The sequence below is a fragment of the Rhinoraja longicauda genome, chromosome 15 (genome assembly GCF_053455715.1).
Source record: "Rhinoraja longicauda isolate Sanriku21f chromosome 15, sRhiLon1.1, whole genome shotgun sequence".
NCBI lineage: Eukaryota > Metazoa > Chordata > Chondrichthyes > Rajiformes > Arhynchobatidae > Rhinoraja > Rhinoraja longicauda.
The window spans coordinates 31,019,866-31,036,862 of NC_135967.1; positions in this window are offsets into that span (position 1 = coordinate 31,019,866).

Consider the following 16,997-nt stretch of genomic DNA (forward strand, 5'->3'; position numbering starts at 1 on the left):
GGAAAGAATTCAGAAAGGAGTACTGGAGCAATACGTCATAGAACTAACACGAGAATAAGCTGTTTTGGGGCTTATCTTGTGAAACAAGACAGGATTAATTAGTAATTGCAGGAGACCTCTCGGGAAAAATGATCAGAATGCGATAAAGCATGATTAGGCAAAGTTAACATTATTTTATGAAAGGAAATTCATGCCTTGCAAATCTATTCATTTTTTAAAATATATTGTAACTGATAGTGTATGGAAGAAGGGTCAAAGTGTGCAGAATAATCATTTTCACAAAAGGCTTTTGGTATGTTACATGGATAGAGGAGGATTGGTTACTAGATAGAAAGCAGATAGCAAGAAAATTGGTCATTTTTGTCAGAGGGCTAAGTGCTGGGCCCTTTACTGATCAGTTTGGGTTAAAGGTTCAGAGGAAAAGGTTATGTGTACAGAACGAGGCTTGAAAGTGATATACGAGGAATTAGCAACAAAAAAAATCGATAGGGAGTGACCAAGCAAGTGTACAGGGAAATGGGAACTGAAGAATAAAATGAGGAAACTGATGTTACTTACTTTAAATGGAAGATCTAAAAAAGGAGCAAGTTTTGAGATGGTGAGAAACTATTAACTATGACTTGGATGACGGGATTAAAAGTACCATTAGCAAATTTGCAGATGATACAAAGCTGGGTGGTAGTGTGAACTGTGAGGAAGATGCTATGAGGTTGCAGGGTGACTTGGACAGGTTGTGTGAGTGGGCGGATGCATGGCAGATGCAGTTTAATGTGGATAAGTGTGAGGTTATCCACTTTGGTAGTAAGAATAGGAAGGCAGAGTATTATCTGAATGGTGTCAAGTTAGGAAAAGGGGATGTACAACGAGATCTGGGTGTCCTAGTGCATCAGTCACTGAAAGGAAGCATGCAGGTACAGCAGGCAGTGAAGAAAGCCAATGGAATGTTGGCCTTCATAACAAGAGGAGTTGAGTATAGGAGCAAAGAGGTCCTTCTGCAGTTGTACAGGGCCCTAGTGAGACCGCATCTGGAGTACTGTGTGCAGTTTTGGTCTCCAAATTTGAGGAAGGATATTCTTGCTATTGAGGGCGTGCAGCGTAGCTTTACTAGGTTAATTCCCGGAATGGTGGGTCTGTCATATGTTGAAAGACTGGAGCGACTAGGCTTGTATACACTGCAATTTAAAAGGATGAGAGGAGATCATAAGGTTATTAAGGGGTTGGACACGTTAGAGGCAGGAAACATGTTCCCAATGTTGGGTGACTCCAGAACCAGGGGCCACAGTTTAAGAATATGGGGTAGGCCATTTAGAACTGAGATGAAGAAAAACTTTTTCAGTCAGAGAGTTGTGAATCTGTGGAATTCTCTGCCTCAGAAGGCAGTGGAGGCCAATTATCTGAGGCCATTCAAGAGAGAGCTAGATAGAGCTCTTAAGGATAGCGGAGTCAGGGGGTATGGGGAGAAGGCAGGAACGGGGTACTGATTGAGAATGATCAGCCATGATCACATTGAATGGCGGTGCTGCCTCGAAGGGCTGAATGGCCTCCTCCTGCACCTATTGTCTATTGTCTATTGTCAATTAAGTATTGGTGCATTGAGGGATCTGGGTGTGCTGGTTCTTAAGATTTAAAAATAAACATGTAGTAAGGAAGACACCCGAAACTACAGATGTTGAAATCTTGAACATAACACAAAGTGTTGGAAGAATATAGCGGGTCATCCAGCATCTGGGGAAAGAATGGACTTGAGACGTTTCAGGTCTGAACCCTTCTTCCGAACCCCATATTCCAAGGAAAGATGTGCTGGCACTGGAGAGGGTCCAGAGGAGGATTATGAGAATGATCCCAGGAATGAGTGGGCATTTGGGAGGATGGGGACCTCATTGAAATTTACCAAATAGTGAAAGGCCTGGATAGAGTGGATGTGGAGAAAATGTTTCCACTAGTGGGAGATTCCCAGATCAGAGGTCATAGCCTCAAAATTAAAGGACGTTCTTTTAGGAAGATGATGAGGAGAAATTTCTTTAGTTAGAGGGTGATGAATCTGTGGAATTCATTGCCACAGAAGGCTGTGGAGGCTGTCAATGGATATTTTTAAGGCAGAGATAGATAGATTCTTGATTGACCGAATGGCCTAATTCTATTCCTATCACTTATGAACGTACGAATTTATGAACCCAAAATGTTGCCTGTCCATTCCCTCTTCAGATGCTACCTGTCCCACTGAGTTCCTCCAGCACTTTGTGTGCAGTAAAGGAATTCTTGCTGCAAATGTAGACTATTGGCGAGTCCCGCACAAGTTGCTCATGATATTTACTCCTAGGAACCTGAAGCTTTCAACCATCTCTACTTTCACACCATCAATGTATACCAGGGTGTGTGTACCTCTACGCTTCCTGAAGTTATTCAATATCTCCTTTGTCTTGCTGACATTGAGAGATTGACTGGGGAAGGATCCCATCCCAAAATATCACCCATCCTTTTCTCCAGAGATGCTGCCTGACCTGTTCTTTGTTTCTACATTTTGTTCATTTTCCTCCATAGATGCTGCCTGACCCACTGTGTCGCCAACACTTTATTTCTTTTGCTCAAGATTCCAGCATCTGTGTCTCAGAATTATCTTGTTTAGTCACACATATATGAATGGTGATGTTGCACAATGTGGGATTTCTGAGAGCTGAAGGTGCAAATTCAACAGCCTCATTTCCAGAAGGTAGTGAAATTTTATAACAGCTGTCAGTATTTCATTTGTGCTGACAAACACCCAGCAGAATTAATTCCAAGGTTAGGTAGCTCAACCCACTCTATATTGGAAACAGCTGAAGAAACATCATTAAAACACCATAATGGTTTTGCCATGCACTAATTATGAAAATTATTGCTTTCATTGCAATATTCAATTCCCACCTGGTAACAACCAAGTTGTAAGGTTTGAAATGGCAAATATTGCCTCAATAGCACAATGAATATGTGTAGACACAAAATGCTGGAGTAACTCAGCGGGTCAGGCAGCTAATTGAGCCATCAGCTGATTCCCTTGCAAAAGCATGCACAGTCCTTTATGGGGCACAGAGTAGGCCGGGCATAAGATACTTCTCTCTTCAACTATCAATGTACTTTTAAAAATGTAGACAAGCATAAAAGAGATGCAGCTTCCTAATAGGAGTAAGAGGAAGGGGAAGTACTGGTGAGTTTTATGATAATAAAGATCCAAGCTACTTTGATAATCTGAGATCATGGATATCCCTGCTGCAATCAAAGTCACATGTGGTGCAAAGGATGAGCAGCTAGAATCTAGAGAAGTGTCTCACAATGAGATTGCAGTGTCTTACAGCTAGATAGACAGGCCGAGGATTGGTAAATGGCATTCAATTCAGTAAGTGTGAGGTGTAGCATTTTGAGAAGTCACTCTATAGCAATAATGTCCTTCCTCAAATTAAGAGACCAAAATGGCACACAATACTCAAGGTGCGGTCTCACCAGGGCCCTGTACAACTGCAGTATGACCTCCTTGCTCTTAAACCCAACCTATCCAAGTCACCCTGCAGCCTCATAGCATCCTCCTCACAGCTCACAATGTCACCCAGCTTTGTGTCATCCGCAAACTTGGAGATGTCAAGTTTAATTCCTTCATCTAAATTGTTAATATATATTGTAAATAGCTGGGGTCCCATCACCGAGCCAAAAGATGATGGTGATATCCTGTAAATAGATTATGTTTAACACTTCTCAAAGCCTGTAGACCTTCAGTGCAGTTTTGCCTTTCTCTAAATTAAACCATCCACTTCACTCAATACATTTCTGTACTCAGTTTGAATAGCAAAGTGTTATAAGGGGCTCAACAATATCTGTACACAAGAAATGTCCTTTACTCCAATATGCACAGAATATCCTTGTTTGAACAAATAACTGTGAATTTTCTTTTAAATGACTTGGAAATGTTGGTATAATATGACAAAGAAAAGATTTTTTTAATTTCCAAAAATAGACATTTCTACGCAAGTCCTCTTGCCAACCAGAAGATAGCACCTGGCAATATTTCAAAAGGTATAGCCAAGCCTCCATGTCTCGACGTACTTGGCAGGTTATTTTATCAAGGGTATAAACAGAAAATTCCACAACACTGTTGCCTTGTTCCTTTAATTAACCCTGCATTCTATCAAAAATGGTGAGGCTTTGCTTATTTTCAGAATGTAGCATTTAGTTTCGTTTAGTTCAGAGATACAGGGCGGAAATAGGCCCTTCGGCCCATCGAGTCCGCGCCAACTGGTGAACCCGCATATTAACACTATTCTACACGCACTAGGGACAATTTACAATTATACCATGCCAATTAACCTATAAATCTAAATGCCTTTGGAGTGTGGGAGGAAAGCAGGGGAATTATAGACCAGTTAGTTTTACATCAGAAGTGGGGAAGATGTTTGAGTCGATTATTAAAGTTGTTATAACAGTGCATTTTGAAAGCAGTGACAGGACCGATCAAAATCATCATGGATTTATGAAGGGGAAATCATGCTTGACTAATCTTCTGAATTTTTTTAAGGATGTAACAAGTAGAATGGATAAGGAAGAGGCAGTGGATGTGGTGTATCTGGACTTTCAAAAAGCCTTTGACAAAGTCCCACACAAGAGATTGGTGTGCAAAATTAGAGCATCTGGTATTGGGGGTAGGGTATTTACATGGATAGAGAACTGGTTGGTAGACAGGAAGCAAAGAGTAGGAATTGACAGGTCCTTTTCAGAGTGTGACTAGTGAGGTGCGGCAAGGTTCGATGCTGGGACCCCAGTTATTTACAATATATATTAACGATTTAGACGAGGGAATTAAATGTAACATCACCAAGTTTGCGGATGACACAAAGCTGGGTAGCAGTGTGAGCTGCGATGACAATAGACAATAGGTGCAGGAGTGGGCCATTCGGCCCTTCGAGCCAGCACCGCCATTCAATGTGATCATGGCTGATTATTCTCAATCAGTACCCCGTTCCTGCTTTCTCCCCATACCCACTGACTCCGCTATCCTTAAGAGCTCTATCTAGCTCTCTCTTGAATGTATTCAGAGAATTGGCCTCCACTGCCCTCTGAGGTAGAGAATTCCACAGACTCACAACGCTGACTAAAAAAGTTTTTCCTCATCTCTGTTCTAAATGGCCTACCCCTTATTCTTAAACTGTGGCCCCTGGTTCTGGACTCCCCCAACATTGGGAACATGTTTCCTGCCTCTAATATGTCCAACCCCTTAATAATCTTATATGTTTCGATAAGATCCCCTCTCATCCTTCTAAATTCCAGTGTATACAAACCTAGTCGCTCTAGTCTTTCAACATATGACAGTCCCGCCATTCCGGGAATTAGCCTAGTAAACCTACGCTGCACGCCCTCAATAGCAAGAATATCCAACCTCAAATTTGGAGACCAAAACTGCACACAGTACTCCAGGTGCGTCTCATTAGGGCCCTGTACAACTGCAGAAGGACCTCTTTGCTCCTATACTCAACTCCTCTCGTTATGAATGCCAACATTCCATTGGCTTTCTTCACTGCCAGCTGTACCTGCATGCTTCCTTTCAGTGACTGATGCACTAAGACACCCAGATCCCGTTGTACGTCCCCTTTTCCTAACTTGACACCATTCAAATAATAATCTGCCTTCCTATTCTTACCACCAAAGTGGATAACCTCACACTTATCCACATTAAACTGCATCTGCCATGCATCCGCCCACTCACACAACCTGTCCTGCAACCTCACAGCATCTTCCTCACAGTTCACACTGCCACCTAGCTTTGTATCATCGGCAAATTTGCTAATGGTACTTTTAATCCCTTCATCCAAGTCATTGATGTATATTGTAAATAGCTGCAGTCCCAACACCGAGCCTTGCGGTACCCCACTAGTCACTGCCTGCCATTCTGAAAGGGACCCATTTATCCCCACTCTTTGCTTTCTGTCTGTCAACCAACTTTCTATCCATGTCAGTACCCTACCTCCAATACCATGTGCTCTAATTTTGCCCACCAATCTCCTATGTGGGACCTTGTCGAAGGCTTTCTGAAAGTCAAGGTACACCACATCCACCGGCTCTCCCCTGTCAATTTTCCTAGTTACATCCTCAAAAAATTCCAGTAGATTAGTCAAGCACGATTTCCCCTTCGTAAATCCATGCTGACTCGGAACGATCCTGTTACTGCGATCCAAATGCTCCGCAATTTCTTCTTTTATAATTGACTCCAGCATTTTCCCCACCACTGATGTCAGACTAACTGGTCTATAATTTCTTGTTTTCTCTCTCCCTCCTTTCTTGAAAAGTGGGATAACATTAGCTACCCTCCAATCCACAGGAACTGACCCGGAATCTATAGAACATTGGAAAATAATCACTAATGCGTCCACAATTTCTAGAACCACCTCCTTAAGCACCCTGGGATGCAGACCATCAGGCCCTGGGGATTTATCAGCCTCGAGTGTCATCAGTCTACCCAAAACTTTTTCCTGCCTAATGTGGATTTCCTCCAGTTCCTCTGTCACCCTAGGATCTCTGGCCACTAGAACATCTGGGAGATTGTTTGTATCCTCCTCAGTGAAGACAGATCCAAAGTACCGGTTCAACTCTTCTGCCATTTCCTTGTTCCCCATAATAAATTCCCCTGCTTCTGTCTTCAAGGGACCCACATTTGCCTTGACTATTTTTTTCCTCTTCACATACCTAAAAAAGCTTTTACTATCCTCCTTTATATTATTGGCTAGTTTACCCTCGTGCCTCATCTTTTCTCCCCGTATTGCCTTTTTAGTTATCTTCTGTTGCTCTTTAAAAGAGTCCCAATCCTCTGGCTTCCCACTCTTCTTTGCTATGTTATACTTCTTCCCTTTTATTTTTATGTTGTCCTTGACTTCCCTTGTCAGCCACAGGTGCCTCTTACTCCCCTTAGAACCTTTCCTCCTCTTTGGGATAAATTGATCCTGCAACTTCTGCATTATTCCCAGGAATACCTGCCATTGCTGTTCCACAGTCTTCCCTGCTAGGGCCTCCTTCCAGTCAATTTTGGCCAACTCCTGCCTCTGTAATCCCCTTTGCTATACTGTAATACTGACATCTCCGATTTTCCCTTCTCCCTCTCCATTTGTAGAGTAAAACTTATCATATTGCGGTCACTGCCTCCTAATGGCTCATTTACCTCGAGTCCCCTTATCAGGTCAGGTTCATTATATAACACTAAATCCAGAATTGCCTTCTTCCTGGTGGGCTCCAGTACAAACTGTTCTAAGAATCCATCTCGGAGGCACTCCACAAACTCTCTTTCCTGGGGTCCATTACCAACCTGATTTTCCCAGTCTACCTGCAAGTTGAAATCTCCCATGACCACCACAGCATTACATTTGTGACATGCCAATTTTAGCTCCTGATTCAACTTGCACCCTATGTCGAGGCTACTGTTTGGGGGCCTGTAGATGACTCCCATTAGGGTCTTTTTACCCTTACAATTCCTCATCTCTATCCATACTGATTCTACATCTCCTGATTCTATGTCACTCCTTGCAAGGGAGTGAATATCATTCCTTACCAACAGAGCTACCCCGCCCCCTCTCCCCACCTGCCTGTTTTTTCTGTACGTTGTGTACCCCTGAATAGTCAGCTCCCAGCCCTGGTCCTCTTGTAGCCATGTCTCCGTGATTCCCACAACATCATACTTGCCAATGTCTAACTGAGCCTCAAGCTCATCCACTTTATTTCTTATACTTCGCGCATTTAAATACAACACTTTAACTTCGGTATTTACCTCCCCTCTCACACCGGTCACCATTGGCCCTGACCTTACTCTCATATCCCTTCTAGAACTTCCCTTCCCATTCATACAAGAGTCCTTTACAGTTTCTCCTGTATTCGCTTCCCCTTTAACTCCATCTCCATATTCCCAATTTGTCAACCCCTCCCCCCCACTACTTAGTTTAAAGCCACACTTGTAGCATTAGCAAACCTGCCTGCCAGAACGTTGGTCCCCCTGCTGTTAAGGTGCAACCCGTCCCTTTTGTACAGGTCACCCCTACCCCAGAAGAGATCCCAGTGGTCCAGAAATCTAAATCCCTGTTCCCTGCACCAGCCCCTCAGCCATACATTCATATCCCCGATCTCTCTGTTCCTGCCTTCACCAGCACGAGGTACAGGTAATCTACTGTCCAGAGATAACCAACCTGGACGTCCTACTTCTCAGTCTTCTTCCTAACTCCCTAAACTCACGCTGCAGTATCTCCTTCCTCTTCCTCCCGACGTCGTTTGTGCCCACATGCACAACTACTTCCGGTTGATCACCTTCCCTCGCTAGGATGTTCTGAAGCCGCTCCGTGATGTCTTGAACCCTGGCACCAGGGAGGCAACAAACCATCCTCGACTCCCGCCTGTCGCCACAGAATCTCCTGTCCGTACCTCGGACAATGGAGTCACCGACTACTATGGCTCTTCCTGACTTCGGTCTCCCCGGTCGAGTTTCCTTGCCTGGGATAGAACCGCCAACGCGACTGCCGCTCGGACTGGAAGCGTCTTCTGCCCCAACAGTTCCCAATAGGGTGTACCTGTTTGCAATAGGCACAGCCCCCAGGGTCTCCTGTAGTCCACGTTCGCTCCCCCCTGAAACGGTCTCCCACCTTCGCTCGACCTGGACCCTTGGCGTGACAGCCTCACAGTAGGTCCTGTCCAGGAAACTCTCACATTCCCGGATGGCCCCGAGGTCAACCAGCTGCTTTTCCAACTCTGCCACACGTCCAGTCAGGAGATGCACCTGGACACAGTTCTTGCAGGTGTAGCTCCCAGAAGCTCCAGCAGTGTCTCTACCTTCCCACATCCTGCAGGAAACACATTGCACCAACTTGTGCGCCATCACTTCGGTGTCAAAAACAATTCCGGCTCAAAAAACAAGCGTAACCTCCTCACCTCAGCCTCCTCACCGCAGACTCGCAGCCAAAGACTGGCACTTTTCTCGCAGCCAAAGACTGGCACTTTTCTCGCAGCCAAAGACTGGCACTTTTCTCGCAGCCAAAGACTGGCACTTTTCTCGCAGCCAAAGACTGGCACTTTTCTCGCAGCCAAAGACTGGCACTTTTCTCGCAGCCAAAGACTGGCACTTTTCTCGCAGCCAAAGACTGGCACTTTTCTCGCAGCCAAAGACTGGCACTTTTCTCGCAGCCAAAGACTGGCACTTCCCTCGCAGCCAAAGACGGGCACTTCCCTCGCAGCCAAAGACGGGCACTTCCCTCGACAGGGCTGCACCCCTTGTGCAAGCCTTGCTTATATCAGTCACTAAATTACTTAAATGGCCAATTTACCAATTGTCTGCTTTAATTGATCAACCAATTTCACTTCTCTGCTGCCTTCCTGACCAGCTTGGAGTAATGCTCTCTTATTAATCTGCCTTTTCCACTGCAATTGCCACTTACTTTTCTTCTCAGCCAACGGGCGTCCTTGCTCTGCTCCCGGACTTTTCAAACTGACTACTAGCGTCCTCTTGGCGCTCTTTTTAAACTGCCTTTTCCACTGCAATTAACACTTACTTTTCTTCTCAGCCAACGGGCGTCCCGTTGAGGATGCTATGAGGCTGCAGGGTGACTTGGATAGGTTGGGTGAGTGAGCAGATGCATGGCAGATGCAATAAAATGTGGATAAATGTGAGGATATCCACTTTGGTAGCAAGAACAGGAAGGCAGATTATTATCTGAATGGTGTCAGATTAGGAAAAGGGGCGGTGCAACGAGACCTGGGCGTGCTTGTACATCAGTCAATGAAAGTAAGCATGCAGGTACAACAGGCAGTGAAGAAAGCTAATGGTATGTTGGCCTTCATTGCAAGAGGATTTGAGTTTAGGAGCAAGGAGGTCCTACTGCAGTTGTACAGGGCTCTAATGAGACCGCACCTGAAGTATTGTGTGCAATTTTGGTCTCCTAATTTAAGGAAGGACATTATTGCCATTGAGGGAATGCAGCGTAGGTTCACCAGGTTAATTCCCGGGATGGCGGGACTGACATATGATGAAAGAATGGGTCAACTGGGCTTGTATTGACTGGAATTTAGAAGGATGAGTGGGGTTCTTATAGAAACATATACAATTCTTAAAGGATTGGACAGGCTAGGTGCAGGAAGAATGTTCCTGATGTTGGGGGAATACAGAATTCCTCCAAAATCAGGGGTCACGAATAAGGGGTAGGTCATTTAGGACTGAGATGAAGAAAAGCTTTTTCACCTAGAGAGTTGTGAATCTGTGGAACTCTGCCACAGAAGGCAGTGGAGGCCAATTCACTGGATGTTTTCAAGAGAGAGTTAGATTTAGCTCAGGGCTAATGGAATCAAGGGATATGGGGAAAAAGGCAGGAATGGTGTACTGATTTTAGATGATCAGCCATGATCATATTGAATGGCAGTGCTGGCTCAAAGGGGCGAATGGCCTACTCCTGCACCTATTTTCCTATGTTTCTATAGTTTTCTAAAAGTACCTTATTACCAAGACCAAAGAGATTCCTTGTCCTTTGGCTGTATAATTCTTGGCCAGGATGCAAAATGATTTGAATTTATAATACTTTGTTTGTAATGAAGTGTAACATCATGTCAAAAAATATTTATTTTAATGATTCTCTGCTTTTATCGTTAGCTGTTGCAATCTCTTTTGTAACAGTTGGTTGAACAGCTGCATTGGCAGCATTAATTTTAGCTCTTTTATCTCATGGCCAGAAAAAAACAAGTTACTACCAAAACTGTTATGGTAGTAGCCAAACAATGTATTAAAGAACGTCTGAAAATGGAAATCTTAGGCTTTTCTAAGTTTGGCTATAGTCAGCAATATAATCAAACCTTGCTTTTCCAAAGAAATATTTATTTTGAGCTTGTTCAATATTGTCAGAAATTTGATTCCTTTTAGTTTAGTGTGGAAACCACTTCACTTTTTTACTAATGGTTGCTTCATAACATGGGCAGGAGGACAGCCAAATAGCTGAGTCCCAGTTCTTTGCCAAAGTTTTCCTGCACCTGTACACTGAGAAGTGTACATTAACTTGAAATGGCTTCATTATCCCTCGCTGATTTAAAATGCCCTCGGACTCAGCAATGCCCATGAAGGCTTCACAAGTTTGATAGATATTATGACCTTAAATCTGCACGCCAGTTGTACTCGGTTCTTCGTGATGCTCACATAATCACAGCAGAGATTGCTCTGTAAAACCCATGCAACTTCCAGAGAGATTTCCACGTCCCCAGATTCACAGAATGGTTGTGGCATGGAACAAGATACTTGTGCATGTGATGATAAACTTGGACTTGACAGCAAGGGAGTGCATTCCTCGTACATGGAGAGGCTACATATTTAAAGGGCTGAATGATCTCATTCCCTGCTATACCAGGAAGTAATTGAGGTAGGTAGTAGGAGGTAGTTGAGGCAGATAGTATCGCAATATTTAAGACATTTTCAGATGGGTATATGGATAGGACAGGTTTAGTGGGGTATGGGCCAAATGCAGACAGGTGGGACTTGTGTAGATGGGAAATGTTGATTGGTGTGGATAAGTTGGGCCGAAGGGCCTATTTCCACACTAGATCACTCTATGCCTCTACGACCAAAGTCATGACGATTCTTGCATTTCAGATACATAGCCAGCTCCTTTATAAATGTTACAACTGAATATACCTCCACTGCTACTCAACAGAGCATTCCAGATCCTAATCACATACACATTTATTTCAGATCTCTCTATTCTTGTCACTTTTTTGAACTGTGCCCACCAGTTTGTATTATTTCTTCTCATTCTTCCTTTCATAACCTCCTCTCTCTCCCCTCTTCCCCCCCCCCCCAACCCCCCTTCCCTCCCTCCCTCCCCTACCCTAGTTGTCCGATTAGTTCCTCTGTTCGCGTCCTTGTATCCCTTTGTTAATCACCTCTTCCCCAGCCAACAATGGGCCATTTCAGCCTCCACCCTTTCTTGGTCATCTGTTGCCGGCCCTGCTTTGTTTTTGCCTTTTCCTACCTCCAGTTCCCTCCTCTCTTTTTCAGTCTGAAGAAGGGTCCCGACCTGAATTGTCACCCATCCTTTTCTCCAGAGATGGTGCATCACAGGGATTTATTTGTTTGACAAATCTGTTAGAATTTTTTTGAGGTAGTATTTAGTAGGATTAAAAAGGGGAACAGATGAATGTGGTTCATTTGGACTTTCAGAGGGCCTTTGATATGATGCCTAGTAAGAAATTATTAAGAAAATGCAGGGCACATGCGATTGGGGGTTACCATCTTTTATAAGATGAACATTAATTAACAGATAGAAAACAGGATAAGAAAAAAACAATTTTTCTGGTTGGAAACTGCAACCAAAGTGGCGTCTCAGGGTTGACAGATGGGCTTTTAGCTCTATGCAATCTATAGCAATGATTTGTATAAAAAGACCAAGTGTAAAATGTCCAAATTTGCTGATGTTAAAGAGCTGTTAAAGAGATATGAGTATCAAAAGGATACAGAAAATGTTCTGGAGGCTATAGACAAGGTTAGTGAATGGAAGTGAATGTCGTTGATAAAATATAGTGTTGAATCTGAAGTAAATAACATCAGATGCAGGTGGCATATTGCCACAGACATAGTGTGAATTCAGTGATGAAGCAAAAAAACAACATAATCAACACACTGATGCATCAGTCAACATACCAAAAGAATAGTTTACTTGAGGCACAGATTGCAAAGGAATAGTTGAAACATTTCAACTAAACAAGAAATGCTGCATTTTTGGAAGTGTGGCCTTCAGATGAGATATTAATCCAAGGTCATGTCTACATGTTTTGCTATTCTGGTATATATTCAAAGAAGAACAGGGAGTCCAGAGTGATTAATTGGTAATGCACTCCATTGTTGTTTGTCAAGTCCTGCTGCACACAAAAAAAAGATGCAAAAATTGTTACTTTATGTGAGTCACTTCAATATATTTAAAGATGTGCGATAAGGAGCTTGAGAAACTTAACCTAATTTTGCTTCAGTGACCAATCTTTCAAAATGTAACCATTCAGTTTAACCCACAAAATACATCACCACATAATTTTAAAAAATAATTTGAGAAAATCAAAATGGTTTGAAAATGAATGAATCCATTTTGAAAAATCATTCGAAGGATGAAGACCAATGTGAAGAATTTATTTATGTAATAAAAAGGAACTGCAAATGCTGGTTTCTTCAATAGATAGACACAAAATGCTGGAGTAACTCAGCGGATCAGGCAGCATCTCGGGAGAGAATGGATATGTGATGCTTTGAGTTCATGAAGCATTTCTGTGATACTACTGGTCCTTCAATAATGACCGGTTACAAACCTGGCAGCTCTTCTCTGGACCTTCTCAAGGTTGTTAATGTGGGTCGCTTGGTAGGGATCCCAAATGGCACTACAGTATTCCAGTCTTGGACGTACTAGCATTTTGTAAGCAATGTCCTTTGTGGATTTTGTACAGTTCCAGAAATTTCGTCGCAGGAAACCAAGGATTTTGTTTGAGCTTGAGATAGTTTGGTTAATATGTTTTGCCCAACTGAGGTTGTCTAACAGTTCGATACCCAAATAGGGGTGATGTTTTACCTCCTGGAGTGCAGAGTTTCCCATGAAGTACTGATAATGATGAAAATTCTTCTTGTGTGTCATTCTCATGACATAGCACTTGGATTTGTTGAATTTCATCTGCCAAGAAGATTCCCACTTGCGGAGTGAATTGATAATAATAATAATAATAATAATGCATTACATTTATATAGCGCTTTTCAAACACTCAAAGACGCTTTACAGGGATTACTAGAACATAGAGAAGAAAATAAATAGATAAATAAGTAAGCGAACAGAAAAAGGAGACAGAAGGTGAGGTGACGGTCAGTGGTTGAAGGCAGTGCTGAACAGGTGAGACTTCAGTGATGTTTTGAATGTGGTGAGTGAGGAGGAGTCTCTGACGGTTTGCGGTAGTGAGTTCCAGAGGGTGGGAGCAGCGATGGAGAAAGCCCTGTCCCCCCAGGATCTGAGTTTGGTCCGGATGGGGGGGGACAGAAGGTTGGCAGCAGCAGAGCGGAGCGTGCAGGTGGGAGTGCGCCTGAGGATGTCTTGAGGAATGTCTTGTTGAAGGAATGTGAGGATGTCTTGTTGAAGGGTATCACAGCCATTTAGAGAGTGTATGGGTCTGTAGAGAATCAGATCATCTGCGAATAATCTGACCTCAGATGTTACACAAGTTGAAAGGTCATTTAAGTAGGTTAGAAAGAGCAGGGGGCACAGGACAGTACCCTGGGCTACTACTGAAGACACTGGATGAAGATTGACCGTCGACTAATATCTTCTGGTGTTGTTTGGTTAGAAGGTTTTCGATCCATTTCTTGATAGGACCTCGGATGCCAAGATGGTCGTTTTGCTAACAGGTGTTGGTGGGGCACCACATCAAAAGCTTTACTAAAATCCATAATGCAAAGGTCGATTTGACCCTTTGCATCCAATACTTGGGCTAGGTCATTAACCAGTCCAGCTAGCTGAGTTTCACAAGATCGTCCTCTCCTAAATCCGTGCTGTCTGTCACAGAGAAGTGAGAATCTCTCCAGATGCCCCATAATGTTGCTGTGCATAATATGTTCCAATTGCTTGCTCGCAATACAAGTAAGTGACACTGGACGGTAGTTAGATGGTGAAGACCTGTCCTCTTTCTTAAAGATTGGGGTGACATTTGCATAGAGCCAGTCTTTAGGTAAGGTTCCAGTAATTAACGTCTTGTGGTAGATCTTTTGGAGTGTTGGAGCAGCACTAGTAGCACATTCTTTGAGGCCACGAGCCGGCACATTATCAGGTCCCGTGGATTTATGAGCTTGGAGGTTTTTCAATAATTTATCGACACCTGCTGTGGTAACATTGATGCTCGGTATATCTGGAACATTGCAATGTCCCAAGTCCGGTACTGACGAAATGTCTTCTTTCGTAAAGACAGAACAGAAATGTTGGTTGAGTGCTTCTGCTTTATTCTTCGCAACAGACACAATCTTGCTCATTGATAATAATGGAGATACACCAAACACTTCTCGACATATAGCTTTCATGTAGTTCCAGAAAGGTTTGGCGTTTTCACTCTGAAGGCTTTTACCAATATCATGCGCATAATCACGATGAAGATTTCTCATTTACCTGTCGATCTGGCGCCAGAGAGTTTTAAACTCGTCCCACATAGAAAAATCACCTGTGCTTCTTGCCCGGTCATATGCTTGCGTTTCTTCCTATTCCTCCTCCTAAGCGAAACATTAACCCATGGTAAGCTTGGTTTGGATAGAGGTAATTTTGTGAGGAATATTGGCCTTCGTAGATTTTGGTATTGTGCTGGTAAATTTTGTCCATAAACTGTCAATGTCAGAGGTCAAAACAACGTCATCAGTGAGTTGACTATTGAGGATGTTGAGGTCCTCAGATATATTCTATTCATTGTTGCCGGAGGGCGGGGTCATGTTGCCGGAGGGCGGAGTCATGTTGCCGAAGGGCGAGGTCATGTTGCCGGAGGGCGGGGTCATGTTGCCGGAGGGCGGGGTCATGTTGCTGGAGGGCGGGGTCATGCTGCCAGAGGGCAGGGCCATGTTGCCGGAGGGCGGGGCCATGTTGCCGGAGGGTGGGGTCATGTTGCCGCGCCGTCAACAAAGGAGACCCGGTGGGGCGGGACCATGATGCCGGGGGGTGGGGCTACGCTGCCAACAGAGGAAAGCTGGTGGGGCGGGATCGTTTTGCCAGAGGGTGGGGCCACACTGCCGACAAGGGGGTGGGGCTATGGCGTGAGGGCCGTGGATGTGTTGCCGAGGGGCAGGGCCGCGTTGCAGTCAACGGAGGAGGGGCGATGCTGCCGACATAGGGGGCGGGGTTGTGTAAGAAAATAACTGCAGATGCTGGTACAAATCAAAGGTATTTATTCACAAAATGCTGGAGTAACTCAGCAGGTCAGGCAGCATCTTGGAGAGAAGGAATGGGTGACATTTCGGTCGCGACCCTTCTTCAGACTGATGTCAGGGGGCGGGACAAAGGAAGGATATAGGTGGAGACAGGAAGACAGTGGGAGATCTGGGAAGGGGAGGGCTAGAGAGGGACAGAGGAACTATCTAAAGTTGGAGAAGTCGATGTTCATACCGCTGGGCTGCAAGCTGAGGTGCTGTTCCTCCAATTTCCAGTGGGCCTCACTATGGCACTGTAGGAGCCCCATGACAGAAAGGTCAGACTGGGAGTGGGAGGGGGAGTTGAAGTTTCTTGGCCACCGGGAGATCAGTTTGGTTAAGGCGGACTGAGCAAAAGTGTTGAGCGAAACGATCGCCGAGCCTGCGTTTGGTTTCGCCGATGTAAAGAAGTTGACATCTAGAGCAGCGGATAAAATAGATGAGGTTGGAGGAGGTGCAGGTGAACCTCTGTCTCACCTGGAAAGACTGTTTGGGTCCTTGGATGGAGTTGAGGGGGCGGTAAAGGGACAGGTGTTGCATCTCCTGCGGTTGCAGGGGAAAGTGCCCAGAGATGGGGTGCTTTGGGTAGGAAGGGACGAGTGGACCAGGGAGTTACGGAGGAGACGGTCTCTGCGGAACGCAGAAAGGGGAGGGGATGGGAAGATGTGGCCAGTGGTGGGGTCGTTGTAGGTGACGGAAATGTTGGAGGATGATTTATTGGATCCGCTGGCTGATGGAGTGGAAGGTGAGAACGAGGGGGATTCTGTCCTTGTTACGAATGGGGGGAGGGGGAGCAAGAGCGGAGCTGCGGGATGTAGAAGAGATTTATTCACAAAATGCTGGAGTAACTCAGCAGGTCAGGCAGCATCTCGGGAGAGAAGGAATGGGTGACGTTTCGGGTCGAGACCCTTCTTCAGACGTAGATGTAGAAGAGACCCTAGTGAGAGCCTCATCTACAAATGGGCGGAGCTATGTGGCCGGAGCGGGGCTGCGTTGCCGTCAAAGGGGCGGGGTTCCGCAAAGAGGCGACGCGACGTTGCCGGGGGCGGGGCAATGCTCG